Here is an 18,659-nt window from a genome sequence, read left to right as displayed (position 1 = left end):
ACATATATACATATATCTATGATTGGAAGTTTTCCCAGTTGTCAGTATGAAAGTATTTTTTTAAATTACAAAAATTTTACATTACTTTTCCACATTGATGGCTAAGTGACCGCATGGGCATTGCCAACAAAGAGTATGTGTTTGTGTGCATGGAAATGTATTATCCTCCTTCCCTGTTTAATTCGATCTAATCCGAGTCCTGAAACACACCCCCTCTCCTGCTTTCACTTCTTATTCTGATGGAGGGAGCGGTCTGTTTGTGAATGAATTCCCTTTATGAATCCCCGGTATGTTGCTTATTTTATTCAATCAAATAGCATAAGCCTGGTATTTAGTGAGTTGGTGCTCCTTTGCCTTATAAGAGACTGTTTTATCATCAATAAAGTTACTTTTTAGGCACAAAAGTTCATAACATGTAAAAATGTAAAAAACTAAACCTTACCTATCAAGTGTGATACCTTTGTGCTTTGTTTGCTCTTTACTACACCTGTACACAGCACTAAAGTCCAGCATCTTCACATTGGCACACTGTCTTGACCAGTGCAGTTGAATGACATTTGTCCAGGGAGCACTGTACAAATGGCGGCGCTATTGACGCATGCTCAGGGCCCATATGCGGTATCTAGTGCATATATCTTTGATAGCTTGCATTAGCATTCCCATTTTAAGCTAGTAATTTGGGTTTCTAGCTAACTACAGTAACACACTAACAACACACTAACAAGCTTTTTTCTTGTAATTATTACTTTGGTGTTGCTAGCATGCTAACATCAGTATCTAAACAGTATCTAAAACAATATTTTTATACCATTGATATTATGGGCTAATACGCATGTTAGCTAATTTGTTTATCTGCTATCATTTTCTGACTTGTTCGTCTTCTGCCGTGCTAGATGTTAGCACAGCTACACACAGCAATAAATACTAACTGAAGAGCTAATGAAGAATTAAATAAGCTTAAACTTGAATTCATATTATTATGACACCGTTCCCAAGTAATGGATGAAAATCCCCAGGGTTTAAGTTGAAATGAATCAGGCTAAGTTTTGACATTCATTAAGTTTAAGCATCAATGCTACCAGAACCAATTAGCGTAATCTGCTTAGCAGAAAGGCTACCACACATAGAGCTCTTTAAAACCTACCAACAATAGGATGATATTAAACTGCTCTCCCCAAACAGACCAGTTGAGGATTTGGATGCCAAAAAAAACATGTTACAAATACTCTCATTGACGATTCAGTAATGAGTCATAAAATAAAAATTACGACAATTACAACATATTCAAACTGAGGAACTGAAGTGTGGAAGAGCTGCGCTGATTCATGTTTTTAAATGAATTTTGGGGGGTATATTAGCATGTGAGTTTTCACTTGTACGAGTTAACAAGTGCATTGTTAAAAGCATTATTCCTTTGAGGTCTGCTTTATTGATTCCTTACAGCGAAATGCTAAGCTAAGCTGACAAGTTTGACACATGGCTGACTCTCCATAGTAATCCACTGGACATACGTTTTGACATTATAGGGCCGTCGTGTATGGGTTTACGGGGACTTATTGATTTCAAACGTGCACCATTTTAGATGGATTGCCAATATAAACCAAACACTCCAGCCAAGAGAGGACTCATTCAGCACTGTTTAACATTCAGCCCACGACTGCACGTATAATTAACTCTTGGGTAAAAATGCCCTCAGGAGAGTCACTGTGCGGTCTCGACATAGGCCTTCGCTCAACTCCATGTGTGTGTGTGTGTGTGGCCATGCGAGTGTGTGCAGACTTTACCAAATACCACGCTAGTGTAAGTGAATTAGTGTAAATGAATTAGCCAATTAAAAGCAATAACACGGCCCAACAGGGAATTTCATATTGCAGACCAGCAGCATTAGGCAACCTTATGAAAATGAGCAAACCACATTTTCCCCGCAGTTAGCGTCATTAAAGGCAAGATTGTGAAATACGTTCTTTCAACTTGAAGTTTCTCGTCCTTAATTCATTATGCTGAATATCGAGCACGTTTTCGCCTTGGAGTAATTGTACATTTTTGCTCATAATTGCAACTTTTATCTAGCAAATGTGACTTCACGTCTTGTAATTGTGACTCTATGTCTTCTATTATGACTCTTGGGTATCAGAACTGGAAGTTTTTACCTTTTACTTTGAGGAAGGAGGGTTCTGTAGGCAGGTCTGACAGCTTATAGCAACAGACCTGTGTATGTGATGGAAAATGAGGAGAATGCTTTCAGTATTGAATCTGAAATGCTTACATTTTTTTTTTTCTCATGAGAATATTGTGTCCTACTTCTTTCCATATCTTTGTTCATCTACAAAAACGCTGTGCCATAAATCTATAAAAAAATTCTGCTGTGAATAAATTGATTTCTAGATAACCAGTGGCAATGAGCTGACTGAAGTTTCCCTTCTTTTTTTTCTTTGTGGCTCATCAAATATTTAACAGAGTTGAAAGGGTCTGTTCCCTGAGAAAATCACTTTTGTTTATGGTTTATGTGTATTCTATAAGGAAATTAACCGGGTAAATGATGCATTCTGTTCTATGCTGCCCCCTATGATAAATTGGTCCCAGAGCGCTTCTTCTATTACCGTCAAAGAAAATTGAAAAAATTGATTGCGTGGTGGTTTGAGTATTCGTTTTCTCTTCTTTTCATATAAAAAGGTGATGTTTATAGTGGAATTCCAATGGGCCTTTAATACCACACAAAGTACTATTTAAAGTATTATCATTTCGTCTTCATTAAAGCAAGTTTAGGTTTGTTTGAGTTCAATTATTCTTTTCAGAATGATAGGAATGCCTGATTACCTAGCTCGATTGTTCTGTGCACAATAAATGATTAAATGCACAATAATGTATTGGATAAATCAAAATGCCAAACTTGCACATAATGCAACTTGATTTATTTTTAGAACAAACTTTAACAAGTAATATAGATTTTTAATTAGACTGACATGTTTACATTTAGGCACTTTACATTTTACATGTTCAAAGTGAGAAGGCTGCTGGTTCAAGCCTCGGCTGGGTCAGTTGGCATTTCTGTGTGGAGTTTGCATGTTCTCCCCGCATTCGCATGAGTTTTGTCCGGTTTCCCCCACAGTCCAAAGACATGCGGCAATTCAGTTCATTTTGATTTCTATAGCGCTTTTACAATGTGGATTGTCAAAACAGCTTAACATAGAAGTCCTTTTAAACTGAAACTGTGTTAGTCTAGTTTTCAGAGTAGAAGTTCAGTTTAATTCAGTTCAGTGGTTTAATTTTTACTGCTGAAAGTTCAAACACTGATAAGCAAATCCATTAATGCACAGCTCCACAAGTCCCAAACCAAGCAAGCCAGTGGTGACAGTGGCAAGGAACAAGCTTCACCAATTGACGAAAGTGAAGGATGAAAACCTTGAGAGAAACCAGGCTCAGGGCATGACCATTTCTCCTCTGGCCAAACTTCCTGTGAAGAGCTGCAGTCTAGGCTCCAGAGTAATACATTGTTTGAAATTATGCAATGAACTTGACATCAGCAGAGAAAAAGTGTTTAGCCTTTTTTTTCTAATTGCAAATGGTGCGGTAAAGGTGAATTGGGTACACTAAATTGGCTGTAGTGTATATGTTAGTGTAAATGAGAGAGTGTATGGATGTTTACTATTACTGGGTTATGGGTGAAAGGGCATCCGCTGCATAAAACATACTGTATGCTAGAGTAGGGTGGTTCATTCCACTGTGGTAACCCCTGATAAATCAGGGACAAAGCCAAGGGTAGTGAGTGAGCAAATGAGATTTTCCTTGACTGCTCTCTTGTGAATTGTGACTCCTATTTGCAACATGGTTAGAAAATGTGTCTACAGTTAGCATGTAGCAATATAGCATACTACAATATTGCCAAAAAATCTACTAAACTAAACTTGAGCTGCTCTTTTCATAATTAGTAAAATAATAGTTTAATATAGAGACTCTATATAGAGACTCATTTTATGATCAAACATCAATGTTTAAAACTATTAGCAACATGGTGATATGATCAAGTAATTAGCATGTTAGCATGTTTGAAAGTTTGACTATAATAAATGATCAAATTCTAATACTATATATTCTGTTTTATTAGATAACAATGTAATTAAAACACAATCCTATGACTGCTATTTAGCATGTAGCATACTATATTGACTGTGATAAGTGAACGCCATTTGCCATGTGATTTATACTATTACATTAGTAATCTTAATAGCAACAGTTTGATTTGGACGGCTGGGTTTGCACCAATCTGCAACTTTGAGGTTGTGACATCCATTTAACATGTAGCATGCTACAGGGTAGGCTACACAGTGATATATCCCTTATGATGCCATATTACTTCCATTTTTAACATAGCAAATAGTTTAGCATATAGCATACTACATTGTTTGCAATAATGTAATAAATTTGACTTATTATTTTGAGTATGACATCTGCATAAAAAGGTGCTTACCTCACTTCAATTCAGCATGTAGCATATCATATTGAAGTGAACTTTGATTTTTACTGCAACGTGAGGAATATTTGATACATAGCTGTAGGTGCCATATTTAATAATTGATTGTTTAATCAATTTATTTTCATTTCAGAAATGCTTAAAATATGTAGGGTAATTTTTTATGTTTAATCATTGGGCTAACCGATTATATGAATGAGTGGCCTCCTACTCCTTTATGTGACGCTACGGCACGTAAGTGCATATGAGAATAGACTGGAATTGTTTGCGGGAGCAGAGCGAGAGGTGCGGAGCAACAGTTTTTTCAATCACATTTAATGCTAATTTTCACCACCTTTTATGTACGTAGTTTTAGAAAGTACACCAAAGATGGCGATTAATAAACTAATTAATTCTTTGATTTCATCGCATCTCTGTGCATGCTTAATGTGATCTGAAAACTCTCCTAGTGAACTCAAGATCCTAATATGAAAGCATTAGCTACAATAGCATACTACAGTGCACATTATTAGCTGCAGCTTGTTGAGGGAATAGCTGCGTCCCAAATGGCACACTATACACTATGCACTCATGCACTATGCACTTATGCACTTACACACTCAACAGGATAGTATATGTATGTAGTGTTGTCCCAAATGGCACACTAATGTTTTTTTACTAAGCGGAAATTCAAACCGTTTCCCTGATGACGTTTGACAGTCGCCAGATCAGTAAAATAAACAACCGAATTATCAAATAATACCTGCTGTGAGTATTGCCGCATTCATCATCGGGAGGCGCTATAATCACTCTCGTAGGAGAATTTTGCTTCCTCAATCTAAAATAAATAAAGTTATCCAACATGTGCGTCCGATAGCTCCGCCCCTTCCGCTACATAAGCAAACCTGTGGTTGTTGAGTGCGTGAAGTGTCCATCATTCCACACTTCATTTTAGTGGCTGAAAGAGTGCATCATCCGTAATTAAAGTGCACTTAATGTTTTTAGAGTTTTCAGTGTGAACACACTACTTACACTATTTATACTACAAAATGGCGTAGAATAGTGCATAAGTATGCGATTTGGGACGCAGCTAATGTGACTTCAATTAGCATGTAGCATACTTCGCTATTGCCAAACATTCAGTGAACTTGAGCTTATTTTTTTTATAATGGCATTGATTGAAAGAAGCTTACCATCTCTTTAGCAAACATTTTATGTTTGGACAGCAATTTGTATACCTAATTGCAACACAGTGACCTCATTTGTCAGCTAATTCGCATGTAGCAATGTAGCTGTTACTATTGTAAACACAAATTCTAATACTACACATCTTGTTGCCTAAAATCTTTGCAAGTCATGCTCGGTCATTTTGACTGGCTGATTGAAGCATAGCTTATAATTTATTTTCCACTATCTAAATAATCTTCTAATCTTAACCCAACACCTAGGTTTGAGCTTTCAGCAAATGACTCATACCAACTTCATCAACTCAAATAGCTCAATACCTAGCTAGAAAAAAAAAAAGACATTTATCTTTTTGAAGCAAGGCGAGAATTCTTTTCCTTTTGCCTTACAGGAATAAAAATGGAGAAAGCGAGGCATGTTTTCTTTCATTTGAAATGTTTAAACTCCCGAAAACGAGATCACTCAGTCGCACCCATGGGATGAGGTGGATGGTGAGCACATAATCTGTCTATTACATTCTTTTCTTCTTTTGCCAAGTTTCTTTTCTCCCTGCATTGATTCAGGTTTGTTTGTTGAGTGTCACGTCCCAGTGAAAAAGCAACGTGCTTTGATTTATTTAAACACAACCTATATTGCACTTTTTGCAAGACTGATGCATGAGAGACAGAGATTGTCTGGATATGCCTCGTGGTGCAGTTATTTATAGTTAAAAGATAACATTTATTTGGATAAGAAGAGATGTGTGTGATACGCATTCGAGAATGTTCATATTGATCTTTAAGATTTTGAAAAGTTCAATGATAAAAGAAAAGAATTCCACATATTGTAGTCATGCTTTACAGTGCTTTTTTTGTTTTTCTTCTGGTAGTGTTACAATTTTTATCACCGACAAGGACAAAGCCATTCTCGTACATAAATTCTGTTCCTTTTAGAGAGACTTTCAAATGACCACTATTCTTACATACGACTTTGAAAAGCTTTGCCTTCTCATGCAGTCACATAGATTCGATTCACTCATCTCACTATATCCACCGTGCTCTGTCGATTTAGCTCGATTGACAGGCTTTGTATTTTCTTGTCCTATTTTACATTGCTCTTATTTATGCATAACTAGCCACAAAATGGCTAAACACTTTAGCTTTGAAGGGCTGAGCAAAGCTTCTTGTGGTATAGAAGTTATTTTAAATACTAGTGAATCTAGGGATGTAATATACAGTGTATATATTCTCAATGCATTTAGGCAAGTAGGCATGGTCAAGACAGTTCAAACTGAGCATCAGAATGTGGAAGAAGGGTGATTTAAGTGACTTTGAACGTGGCATAGTTGTTGGTGCCAAACGGGCTGGTCTGAGTATTTCAGAAACTGCTTATCTACTGAAATTTTTACGCACAATCATCTCTAGCTTTTACAAAGAATGGTCAGAAAAAAATAAAATATTCAGTGAGGGGCAGATCTGTGGGCGCAAATGCCTTGTTGATGCCAAAGGTCAGAGGAGAATGGCCAAACTGGTTTGAGCTGATAAAAAGGCAACAGTAACTCAAATAACCACTTGTTACAATCGAGGTATGCAGAAGAGCATCTCTGAACAACACCTTGAACCTTGAGGCAGATGGGCTACAGCAGCAGAAGAACACACTAGGTGTCACTCTTGTCAGCTAAAAACAGGAAACTGAGGCTACAATTCACACAGACTCACCGAAATTAGACAACAGAAGATTGGAAAAGTGTTACCTGGTCTGATAAGTCTCGATTTCTGCTGTGACATTGGGATGGTAGGGTCAGATTTTGGCATCAACAACATGAAAGCATGGATCCATCCTGCCTTGTATCAACAGTTCAGGCTGGTGGGGGTGGTGTAATGCTGTGGAGGATATTTTCTTGGCACACTTTGAACCCATTAGTATCAATTAAGCATCGTGTCAATGCCACAGCCTACCTGAGTATTATTGCTGACCATGTCCTTCCCTTTGTGACCACAGTGTACCCATCTTCTGATGGCTACTTCCAGCAGGATAACACACCATGTCATAAAGTGCAGTTAATCTCAGACTGTTTCCTGAACATAAGAAATCAAGTTCCCTATACTAAAGCACCTTTGAGATGTGGTGGAACGGGAGATTTGCCTCATGTACAGTTGAAGTCAGAATTATTAGCCCCTTTTGATTTTATTTTATTTTTTTAAACATTTCCCAAATTATGTTTAACAGAGCAAGGAAATTTTCACAGTATATCTGATAATATTTTTTTCTTTTGGAGAAAGTCTTATTTGTTTTATTTCGGCTAGATTGAAAGCAGTTATTAATTTAAAAAAAAAAAACATTTTTGGGACAAAATTATTAGCCCCTTTAAGCTCTTTTTTTCAATAATCTACAGAACAAACCATCGTTATACAATAATTGAGGGGGGCTAATAATTCTGACTTCAACTGTATGTGCAGCCAACAAATCTGCAAAAACTTTGTGATGCTTTCATGTCAATATGGGCCAAAATCTCTGAGGAATATTTCCAGTACCTTGTCTAATCTATGCCATGAAGGATTAGGGCAGTTCTGAAGCCAAAAGTGAACCCAACCTGGTACTAGTAAGGTGTTCCTAATAAACTGGCGTGTTTATATATGCGGATGGTAAAATATGAGCAGTGTTGAGCTATCAAAAATATTCCTAACCATTATATTTTATTCAAGGTACAATTTTTAGGTGTGGGACTAATTGTGTAGCGTTCATGTCTTCGAATTTATATTTAAATATAGTATTGTGCTGTAAATAGCCACTGTAAGACATTTGTGTCTAGAAAATAAAAGTGTTTTTTATTGCAAAATACCCTTTCTTATATTACTTTTATCTCTTTACAAGTAGCTTCTGTTCTCCCTTAGATTATTAATGGAGTCAATAAATCATTGTTTTCACTGTCAAGAAACATATTCAATTACTTTCAAGAACAACCTAAACTCAAAACAAACACTATTTGCTTTCCAAATGAATGCTGTTTTCTGTGTGAGTGATTCATTTGTGCACATTAGATGAAATGCTTGTTGTCATAAAGCTTAATTGAAGCGTAGGAACATTCTCCATTCTCTTTCTCTTTTTACTGATTTAATCTAGTTGATGCTGAAGAAAAAAGTGAGCTAATGCTATCATATCTAAAGAAAATGTGAGGGGTTCAAAAATGCTATGGTGGTATCTTCAGTGTTTGCTATAGTCAAGTCAAAGACGACAAAGAAGTTTTAAAGGTTTATTCCAGAATACAAAACGTCTAAGCTTATTAGCCCTAGCCGCTCTGACAAAGCATTTCCTTCACCCAAAGTCACAGGCAGTCAAGTACAGATATCCTTGTAATGGCACGTTCACTTTGAATAATCCTTGAGCTCCTGAAAAATGTGGTGCTCAATCTTCTCCACCCCCCATACATTTACTGCTCTTGGTAATACAGACAGGTCTTCGCCCCTACGGTAATAAAAAAGCCAATGAGATCTCAAAGGCAATCTTGAGTCTACTATAGGTCTCAGACTATAAACACTCCTTCCTCAGTGCCAGCCTCACATCTACAGTTGGGAACAGTTCTGTTAGACTCATTAAAATAACATGCTTTGTTCTTCCACACTTGCAGGTTCACACTTTTTTTTCTCACTCCACAGAGACGGCGGCATCTTCTGTTTGTCTGCTCAAAGCCGCTTGCAGAAAAATCTGCATGACAGCTTCTTTTCCCAGGAACAGCTGTATGAAGGGTATCTTTAATGCAAGCTCACAGCGATACAAATCCCTATGAAATCTAATGCTTCCAGGTCATCATATTTCAGCCCAGAGTTGGGGCTGCAAGATGTACTTATTCAGCGAATGCTGTGTCTGTGGAATCACCTCGGTTCTGATTGTCTGAATGTCGATACGCTCGGTAGTAGAGGAAAATGTAAACTGTGTTCTGTAATTCAAAGCAGTTGCAAAGGGGTGTTTTTATTACTTTTTTGTTCTCTCAGTTTAGGAGCTTAGGGGATTTAATATCATTTCCACTTTTATTTTTAGCAAGTATTTGTTCGCATTTGATAGGTTTGGTTAATTAAATTTACCCTGTTTTCTCTATTGGTGTAGTTTAATTGAATACGTGTGAATGTTGCCCTCAGAAATTTGCTAGAGGTCAATTGTTGGCAACTCCTTTACTGGATGGCCACTGTCCTAAGGATTGTTTAAACATACTTGTTTGATTAATGTGTGATTTGAGATTAGGCTTAGTGGTCTTCTAGGACCAGAGATACCCAAGCCTGGTGTAAACCAAAGCACACTCAACAAGGGAACATCTAAACCAAGGCTGGCCAAACTTGGTCCTGGAGGGCCGCTGTACTGCATAGTTAAGCTCCAACTTCTTTCAACACACCTGTCTGAAAGTTTCTAATATACATAAAAGAGCTTGAATAGTTGGATCAGGTGTGTCTAATTGGAGTTTTAACTAAACTCTGCAGGACACTGGCCCTTCAGGACCAAGTTAGGCATCCCTGATCTAAACTCTATATGTTATTTAACACAATTGAATCATTTAGACCAGTGTTTCTGAACAGGTAGGTTGTGGGAACATTTTCAGTGGGTCGCGGAGTGTGTGGTCAAAAAACAACTAAACTTATTTTGACTTTTATTTTGATTTTTTTTTTACTTTTATTTTTAAATGCGTGCAGGACAACAATCCGCTTGTTAAGTGGTGACGTGTTTGTGACGTATACTGTATAATACTGTTTCCGGGTCCAAGCTGCGACTCATTTGAGTGGAGAAGTAATTCGTTTATGATCACGTTTTATTCCCATCACACAATAAAGTTAATTTTATATAAAATCATAGTGTACACAGCAATCTCTGGGCTTGCTGCATAACAAATACCAAAAATTTAACAATTTCTAAAAAAATAATCACTTTCTGGCCATTGGATATTAGGCATGGACATATATACCTGTACTGCGATTGTGATTTTCGAAAGCCTTAAATCGCTTTGCAAACGTTTATTATTACCATTTTATGAGTCTCCCCATTCAGTTGAATAGAGCGCTTGGACCCGGAAGCCGCTTCGCTCCGCTTCGCGCACACTTAACAAGCAAATACTGTTTGACATGTGAAATTTCATTTAATTATAGCAACAAATATGTTGAAGCGCAAGTACAACCCCGAATATGCAAAGTTTGGATTTACTTATATTGACGGCAAAAAAGACTTAAAGCCTCAGTGTCATATGTAGTAAGGTGCTCTCACAAGAGAGAAACCTTCTAAATTAAAACTACATTTAGAAACCAGACATATTTTATTACCAGTTCAGTTTAGTTCATGGTAACTGAACCTTTCCTTACCCTAACCACTGTTTACAGTATTTGTCGTTTTTACTTTGTTATATTTCTATAATTTGATACATTTTGTTAAATGACAGCAATAAAATATTGTTTATTTGTAAGTCTTTAATTGTATTATAGTTACTAAAAATTTGGGTCACGGCTTGATGACCATGTAAAAATGTGGGTCCCATTGCCAAACCAGTTGAGGACCCCTGATTTAGAGAGATAAACTAAAATTTTTGTCAGGTAAGAGAGACATACAAAAAAAGTACAAAGTGGTGGATCCTCAAGACCAGAGTTGAGAACCACTGACTTAATTTTGTTCAAACCTGCTCCTGAAAACTCACTGCCTACCCGGTGCTGTTCCAAAAGGGATATATTTCCCCCTCTGAAGGGTACTTTGGAGTAAACAAAGTGCTCAAACATGGCTACTTAACTGACTTATTGAAAGGCTATTGAATCGACACTTTGGGCCCCCATAACTCCTTACTCAAAGAAGTTGTATGCGCTCGCACACTGCATTCCATTTGGAAGGACTCATTCCTATGCCCTAATCCCTTCGAAGCTGGCACTCCAAAGGGTAAATTTTAATTTTTAAATTTTAAAAAGTATTAGGCCACAGGGCGACGCAGTGGCGCAGTAGGTAGTGCTGTCGCCTCACAGCAAGAAGGTCGCTGGGTCACTCGTTCGAACCTCGGCTCAGTTGACATTTCTGTATGGAGTTTGCATGTTCTCCCTGCATTCGTGTGGGTTTCCTCCAGGTGCTCCGGTTTCCCTCAAACTCCAAAGACATGCGGTACAGGTGAAATGGGTAGGCTAAATTGTCCATAGTGTATGTGTGTGTGTGGATGTTTCGCAAATATAGGTTGCGGCTGGCTGGGCATCTGCTGCGTAAAAACGTGCTGGATAAGTTGGCGGTTCATTCCGCTGTGTTGACCCCGCATGAATAAAGGGTCTAAACCGACAAGATAATGAATGAATGAATTAGGGCACACAGAATTTGAACAGAATGCAGTGAGAATTTACCTTTAATCCTAATCAAATACACCTAGAACAACTACTCAATGTTTCCAGACTAATTAGATACTCCAAAAAAAAAGTATGTTGGAGCTAAACCTGACATGAAATTGATCCTTCAGAAACAAATTTGGACATCCCTGATCTAAACAAACCAAAAGGATACTTCTCATTGGTGTGTTCTGTAACCTCTGTGAAAGAAATTACAACTGGATGATTGTTGACTCTTCGATGAGCTACTGTATAAGCTATAAGCTCATAAGCTTATTGAGCTAATGACAGCAGCTTTCACTCTATTGTCAGCTGAAGCTAATCAGGTTTGGGCCTGGTCAATGCCTGGATGGGAGACCTCTTAGGAAATGACATTGATCCTGGAAGAAGTGTTGGAGAGGCCAAATAGGCTATGCACACCACGTGTTCTTTGTGGCTCTAATCATGTCATAAAACGAGTTGTTAGACCTGACTCACTGTGTTTATATAAAAATTCCAAAAAGGTAAGGACTGAGACCCTGACAATCTTTTCAAACTTGCCCATTGGCCTCTATCCATTTTCATGGTTTCCTAATTATCCCCATTCTTCTAACAATTGTTACATCTTCTTAGTGGACAATGGGGGTTATCAATGAGATTTCTTCCAAAAAATGGGCCAAAGAGACCAAGAGATGTTGATCTAATATGTTTGATTTAAGACTATAGTTTGACAAGTCTGCTAAATGACTAAATGACTAAATGTAAGTCCTTGACAGTAAACTTGATACCTTGCTCTATTTCACTTGTGCTATTTCTAACATGATACCGGGGACTATTTTTCAGAAGAACATCAGAGAGACTTCACAAAAGCCTCAATTTGCTCTCTATCTAAAGTTGCAGCACTCTAGGGGAGACATTTCAGATGTTACAGGTTGTGTTTTTCTCTCTGGTAGGTAAATATCATATATACCCATAGTGGAGGACAATGCATGCTGAACCTTAGCATCGGTCTTGACCTTGATGGCTTTCTGTGTTGCTTTTCAAAGTTTTCTCTAAATGGTGACTCAAGAGCCACAACCTTCTAAGTTGAAGAGTTCAGGCGCCTTTTCTCTTCTTTCTTTGTAGTGCATGAAACTGATTCAAAGAGACGTATTGATCTCTCTGCCTTATATGACTAATTCCAGCCAAGCTCTACACCATCAAACGCACCTCGAAATGCTCTGATTTGCTATCAGCCGCAGTGACACAGAGGTGGAACCCATCTAGGAGCCCATCTGTCCATCATGTCATGCTGTAAATAATGCGGTTTAGCATTTGCGCCGGTCAGCATACGATTACCACAGCTTTCACAGTAGTTGTCACACTGCATCATGAATTTCATCTATACTTAAAAGAAGCTAATTGTTTGGGGTTTTTTTTCACATCTCGCCCAGTGTGTTGTGCGACACAACTGTGGTTTGTTGTTTGAATAATTCAGTAATTAGTTAATGATTCATAGATAGGATAAACCGCATGATCTCTACGTTTCCCAGTTTAGCAATACCAGCATGCATCACTCCAGCTGTGAAGCCTTGCAGGTGCTTTTTTTCTCATCGTGTTTTTCTTCTGGAGTGTTTCAACTGTAGTCAAATGTTATACGGCCTCACACTGTGCAAGATTTTGATGTAAAGTGATTTTGTTGCCTAAATATAAGCTGAACGGCATGAAAGGGAACTGGGAAATGTACTGCGATAAGCATTACAAGTCAGCTGCCAGGTTATAAAAGCTGTCTTTTTTAGACTGGAAGAGATGGTTGTTGGGTCAAGGTACATGTTTGGTGAAGCAGTTCTACCAACTCAGATGAAAGGATTCAAACAATAATAATAAATCCTTTAGGAATTGGACAATGATTGTGTGTCTTGAATCGCACAGAGGAAGAAAGGTCAGTTGTGTTGACCTCAGCGTATTACCAGAGCAGATTTTCCAACAATTAATTACAGAATGGTTTCAGAAGCTGAAACAGCGATGCCTAGAATACATCTCAAGTACTTGTGAATGCGTTTCTATGTGTGTGTACGTGCTGTACACAAAGTAACATTTACCTCAGGAGAGCGAGCATTTATTATGCTCAGCTTGTATGCAGTCCTGACCTTTACCCACAATCCCGCACTCTCCCATTGGCACCATGCAGTCATTAACAGGGTTTAACCTTTCATATGCATCAGGGAAGAGAGACAGACAGCGAGAGTCTGTGGCTCTCATCCGGGTCGGTTTAAACACAGTCTGAAAAAGAATAACTCCTTATGTTTCCCACTGGAAAAGCGTTCTTTACGAAACGATCTGAACCGCTTGCCGAACTGCGAGGAAAAACAGGAATCAGCAAGATGGGAGTTGAGAAGGAGGAACCTCGGAGAGAAGGATGCTGGGGACAGATGATAAAACGATGGAGTTCAGAGACACTGATGAATGGAGCAGTCTCTGCCATCAGATATGTTGCCTAAAAATAACGAGCAAACAAATCAGCATGTCGGGCTGAGAGAGAGAGACGAGGAGGGAAAAAAATGAGGGAAGAAGAGAGACGGGTCAAGAAGGAGACAGCTTGGCCGATGCAATTACCAGCTGCCAACCAAGACCCCGGGGGAACCGCAGGTCCTTCTGAAGGGTGTAGTCAAGATTGGCCCTCAGATCCACTCCATCCGAGAAGTCCACTCTACACCACTAATGTTCACAACATGAACGTTAAACAGCTGAAACCATTTCAAGCTTCGAGCGTAATTAGTTTGAGTCATGAGAAATTTAGAGTGCTCTTTTACTGAATCGCAACAGAGTTCCAGTTGTTGCTATCAATTAACCTTCATTTGTGTTTCATAAGTACGGCCGTTGTTTTAATCCCTAGTGAGGGGCCTGACTGGCTCAAAAGGTAAATATAACTTCTAAGATATTGTTTTTGGTCATTTTATTAAACATTAAAGCATGTATCTTTTGCAGGGAATTCCTGAAAATGCACTACTGCACACTCAGTGGGAGGAAAATACTCTAGCAAGATATTTATTGTTTACATCTACTTGTTACATTCATTCATTCACTTTCTTTTTCGGCTTAGTCCCTTCATTAATCTGGGGTCGCCACAGCGGAATGAACCGCCAACTTATTCAGCAAATGTTTTACGCAGCTGATGCCCTTCCAGCTGCAACCCATCTCAGGGAAATACTTGTTACATTTGTTTATTTGCATTCTTATGCTTACAGTATGATGCTAAGTCAATGTTAGCAGAGTGAGATAGTAATACAATGGTAAATTGACATAAATTGACTATACAGTAGATAAAAGTATAACTTCTAAAACAAATTTTGTATCCACATGTTTTGGCAGCATTACTTGCATAAAAACAAGTGAAAATGTTGTATTGCAATTTAAAATGGCTCTGTTCCTTAGAATTTCTCAGTGTTAGCCTAGCAACACGCTAATCTAATCAACTTTGGGCATCTATTTATATTGACACAGAAAATTATTTAAGACACTTAAGATTGATCTAAAATAGCTTTTTAAACATTTTAAAGTTGCATTGCATGTATCCCTAGCAGAATAAACCTTAAATGGCATCTAAGATGGCTGCCATTATATAGTAAGGTAAATGCTTTTAACAATTTAGTGAGTGTTAAAAATCTGTACATTAAATAAAGATTTAGCTATATCTATCTAAGAGTAAAATATAATATTTAGTATTTTTGTGTCATGGTTCTAGTCCTTCTGATAACTTAGCAACATGCTAATACACAAGCTAATCGGTTTGAGAGGTACAGTATGACACAACCTTTTTGTTACATTCTAAGGCTAAATGAAATGTATTCTTCAGAGTTAAATCCCCATAATGCACTGCAACAGTCTATGTGGGAAAACACAACCAATACAGTAGCACATCATGATTTTGCCAAGTACGCAATCCTGGATTAACATGCTGATGCTCGAACATCATTTATGTTTCAAAATGTAATCCATACCTATTTCCTACTCCTAAACCCAATCATAACTGTAAATTACTCCCAAACTCAAAATGGAATAATAGTTGGATAGCAATAATGCAGAAGTGCATAAACCTAGTCATAAGCCTAAACTTAAATTAAACTCTAAATGTATCCCTTAATTCTGACTGGCTGATTAGAATGTTGTTCCAGGAACATGTCCTACATGGTGAAATCTGGTTATATAATGCTGTTTATGATGATGGCAGCAAGGTAATTTCAAATTGGATAGGTCTAAATGAAGATGGATTATTTAACCAATTTATGCATTTTAGAATAACTTTTAGCTTAGCAACATGTTAACAGAATCTACTATTGGCATGTCTCATGGACTTCTTTATTATTTGTATTTAAAATCTGCCATTTAGAAGGTTCAGTTTCAGTTAAAATGTCGCCTTAAAACACAGGTGTTAAACTCTGCAGCTCTGCACAGTTTAATTCCAACAAGAGCTTAATTTGTGCCTGAACAACTTCTGAAATCTGATCCGACACCTCATTTTACCGATCCCCCTTCTCACACAAAACCCCGCTCTTCACTTTCTTCCACGACTCCTCAACCCTCTTCACTTTGGCCTCCTCTCCACATGCGCGGCACCTCTCCCTCTTTTGGTAACATGCTGCTTCCGTCAGCACAATCTATTACGAGTAGGGATGGGAAGATTAATCTATATGTATCGATAAGCGGTCATGCGCGTGCACGATGCGAGTGCATCAGTTGAGCAGCAGAGGATGAATGAAATTTTGGAAGCAAATCGAGATGCATCGGTTTTTGCGAGATGCATCGGTTTTTCCAAGATACAGCTTATATTTTTAATATAGAATGTATTTTTTATTTATTAACAAGTGTTGTCAACCTGTTTTTGGCACATAATTTAATCGACCTACATAAAGTAAGCCTTAGCAACGGATTTGCAGATGTGTACACTTACACTACAACTTAGTGTATCAGGTGTGCGGATGAAGCTAGTGGAGCGCCCTCAGAAAGCGCGAGAAGCAAAACAAACATTTTATTCCCCACTGAGTTTTAAATCTAAAGTATGGCAACATTATGGATTTAAGGATGGACGACATGACAGGACAGATGCAATTTGCAAAATGTGCCGCGCATCTGTAAAATACGCGGGCAGTACGACTAATCTGAAATCTCACTTGAAGCGGCGCCACGGTGTTGTTGTGAAAGCATCTTTCAGTGTTCCTGCATCCCCGGCTTCCTGCTCTGCTTCAACTGTAGCTACCAGCTCCAAAAGTGGTGAGAAAAGCATTGCAAGTTTTTTTCCATGCGCAACAGTTTTGTGCGCTCTACGCCAATAACGGATGTTACTGCATTGTTCATCTGCAAAGATATTCAGCCTAGTGTCACGGAGAACGAAGGTTTTAAACACCTCCTCCTGTTAATTTTTATTTAATTATAATAATAATAATAATATTAATAATAATAATGATAAAAAATAATGGGTGATACGGTGGCACAGTGGGTAGTTTGACCACCTCACAGCAAGAAGATTGCTGGTTTGTTATATTTTTATTAGCCTGTTGTTTACAGTGACAGTGATGTTTCAACGCAGCATAACCTTAAGTTTTGAATATTCAGTGGCAAAATATATCTTTGTAAAACTTGTTTTCATAGTTGAAAAGTTAAATCACAATTCTTGTTGTGCAGTGCTAAACCTTTATGTTGAAAGAGTGCAAATATATTTATTTTAATATATATTGCACTTATACATTCTGTTTATCTTGAAAATCCTTAAATAATATGTGCTATATGTTCTAAAATGGCCCTCTACTGTAAACTGACACTCTGGCTCTAAGAGAAAAGCCAGTTTGTAAAAAAAGTCTTGGTTTTGCTTGGTTAATAAATAATCAAAATCATTCAAAGGCACAGCATCCTCTTTCACATAATCTCATAAACTTGATCTAATTAGTTAGTGCTAAATTATCGCATTGTATCGTGATATGGGTGTGAATCGTATCGTGTTGCATCGCAATATGTCACAAATGTATCGCTAATATATCAGATCGTATTCTTTGTATCGAGATGCGTATTGGATCGGCATTTTAGCTTAAATGCCCAACCCTAATTACGAGGCATCACAATTTACAAATTAAGCACTAGTTTTAAGCATAATTAAACACTGTGCAGGGCTGTGGCCCTCCAGGAACTGAGTTTGACATGCTTGCCTTAATACATTCAGCTGTTTATGCAGGAGGTCAACGACAAGCAGCTTTTGTACCATATCCTGTAATTATTGGTCAGCAAAAGACACAAAGTCTGCAGATATGTATTAGTGCTTTATGTTTTAGTCTTTTAGCAATGACCGTATTCCGAGGAGAGAAAAAAAAAAAAACTTTCTTTTTTGGTAAAATACATTGCATAGAAAAACAGTATCAACTTCTAAAGAGATTCAATGAACATTTCAATACTTAAAAACAGTGAACTTTGATGGATGGATCCAAGTGGAAATGAGTCAACGAGGCAAGATGGTGCTAGTTCATTTTTTTAGCAAGACAAAATTACCAGCTCTCCATCATATTTTGTCGCCTCCAGAGCACTTACATCTTCATCTTTTTTTTTTCTTTTTTTTCGTTCTACTGCTTATCATACAAAAACAACCAGCCTGAGGTCGTTCTACATGGCCATGAAAGGGAAAATCTGATTGTGCTAATTTTATTAGCAAGACTGAATATCAGCTGGCCAACCTGCTCTCCAAGCAAGGAGCAAATAACTCAAAATTG

At 37.8% G+C, this 18,659-nt stretch overlaps 1 long non-coding RNA gene across 1 annotated transcript in view; it reads left to right on the top strand.

The window, feature by feature from the left end:
- Positions 1 to 18,659, top strand: part of LOC141380187 (uncharacterized) — a 47,909-nt gene that overhangs the window by 9,461 nt on the left and 19,789 nt on the right. The gene's annotated exons all lie outside the window — the stretch shown is intronic.

This window comes from Danio rerio, chromosome 22 (assembly GCF_049306965.1).
Source record: "Danio rerio strain Tuebingen ecotype United States chromosome 22, GRCz12tu, whole genome shotgun sequence".
Taxonomy (NCBI): Eukaryota; Metazoa; Chordata; class Actinopteri; order Cypriniformes; family Danionidae; genus Danio; species Danio rerio.
Note: the sequence above shows the minus strand (reverse complement) of the source record. Positions and strands in the feature narration are given on the sequence as shown.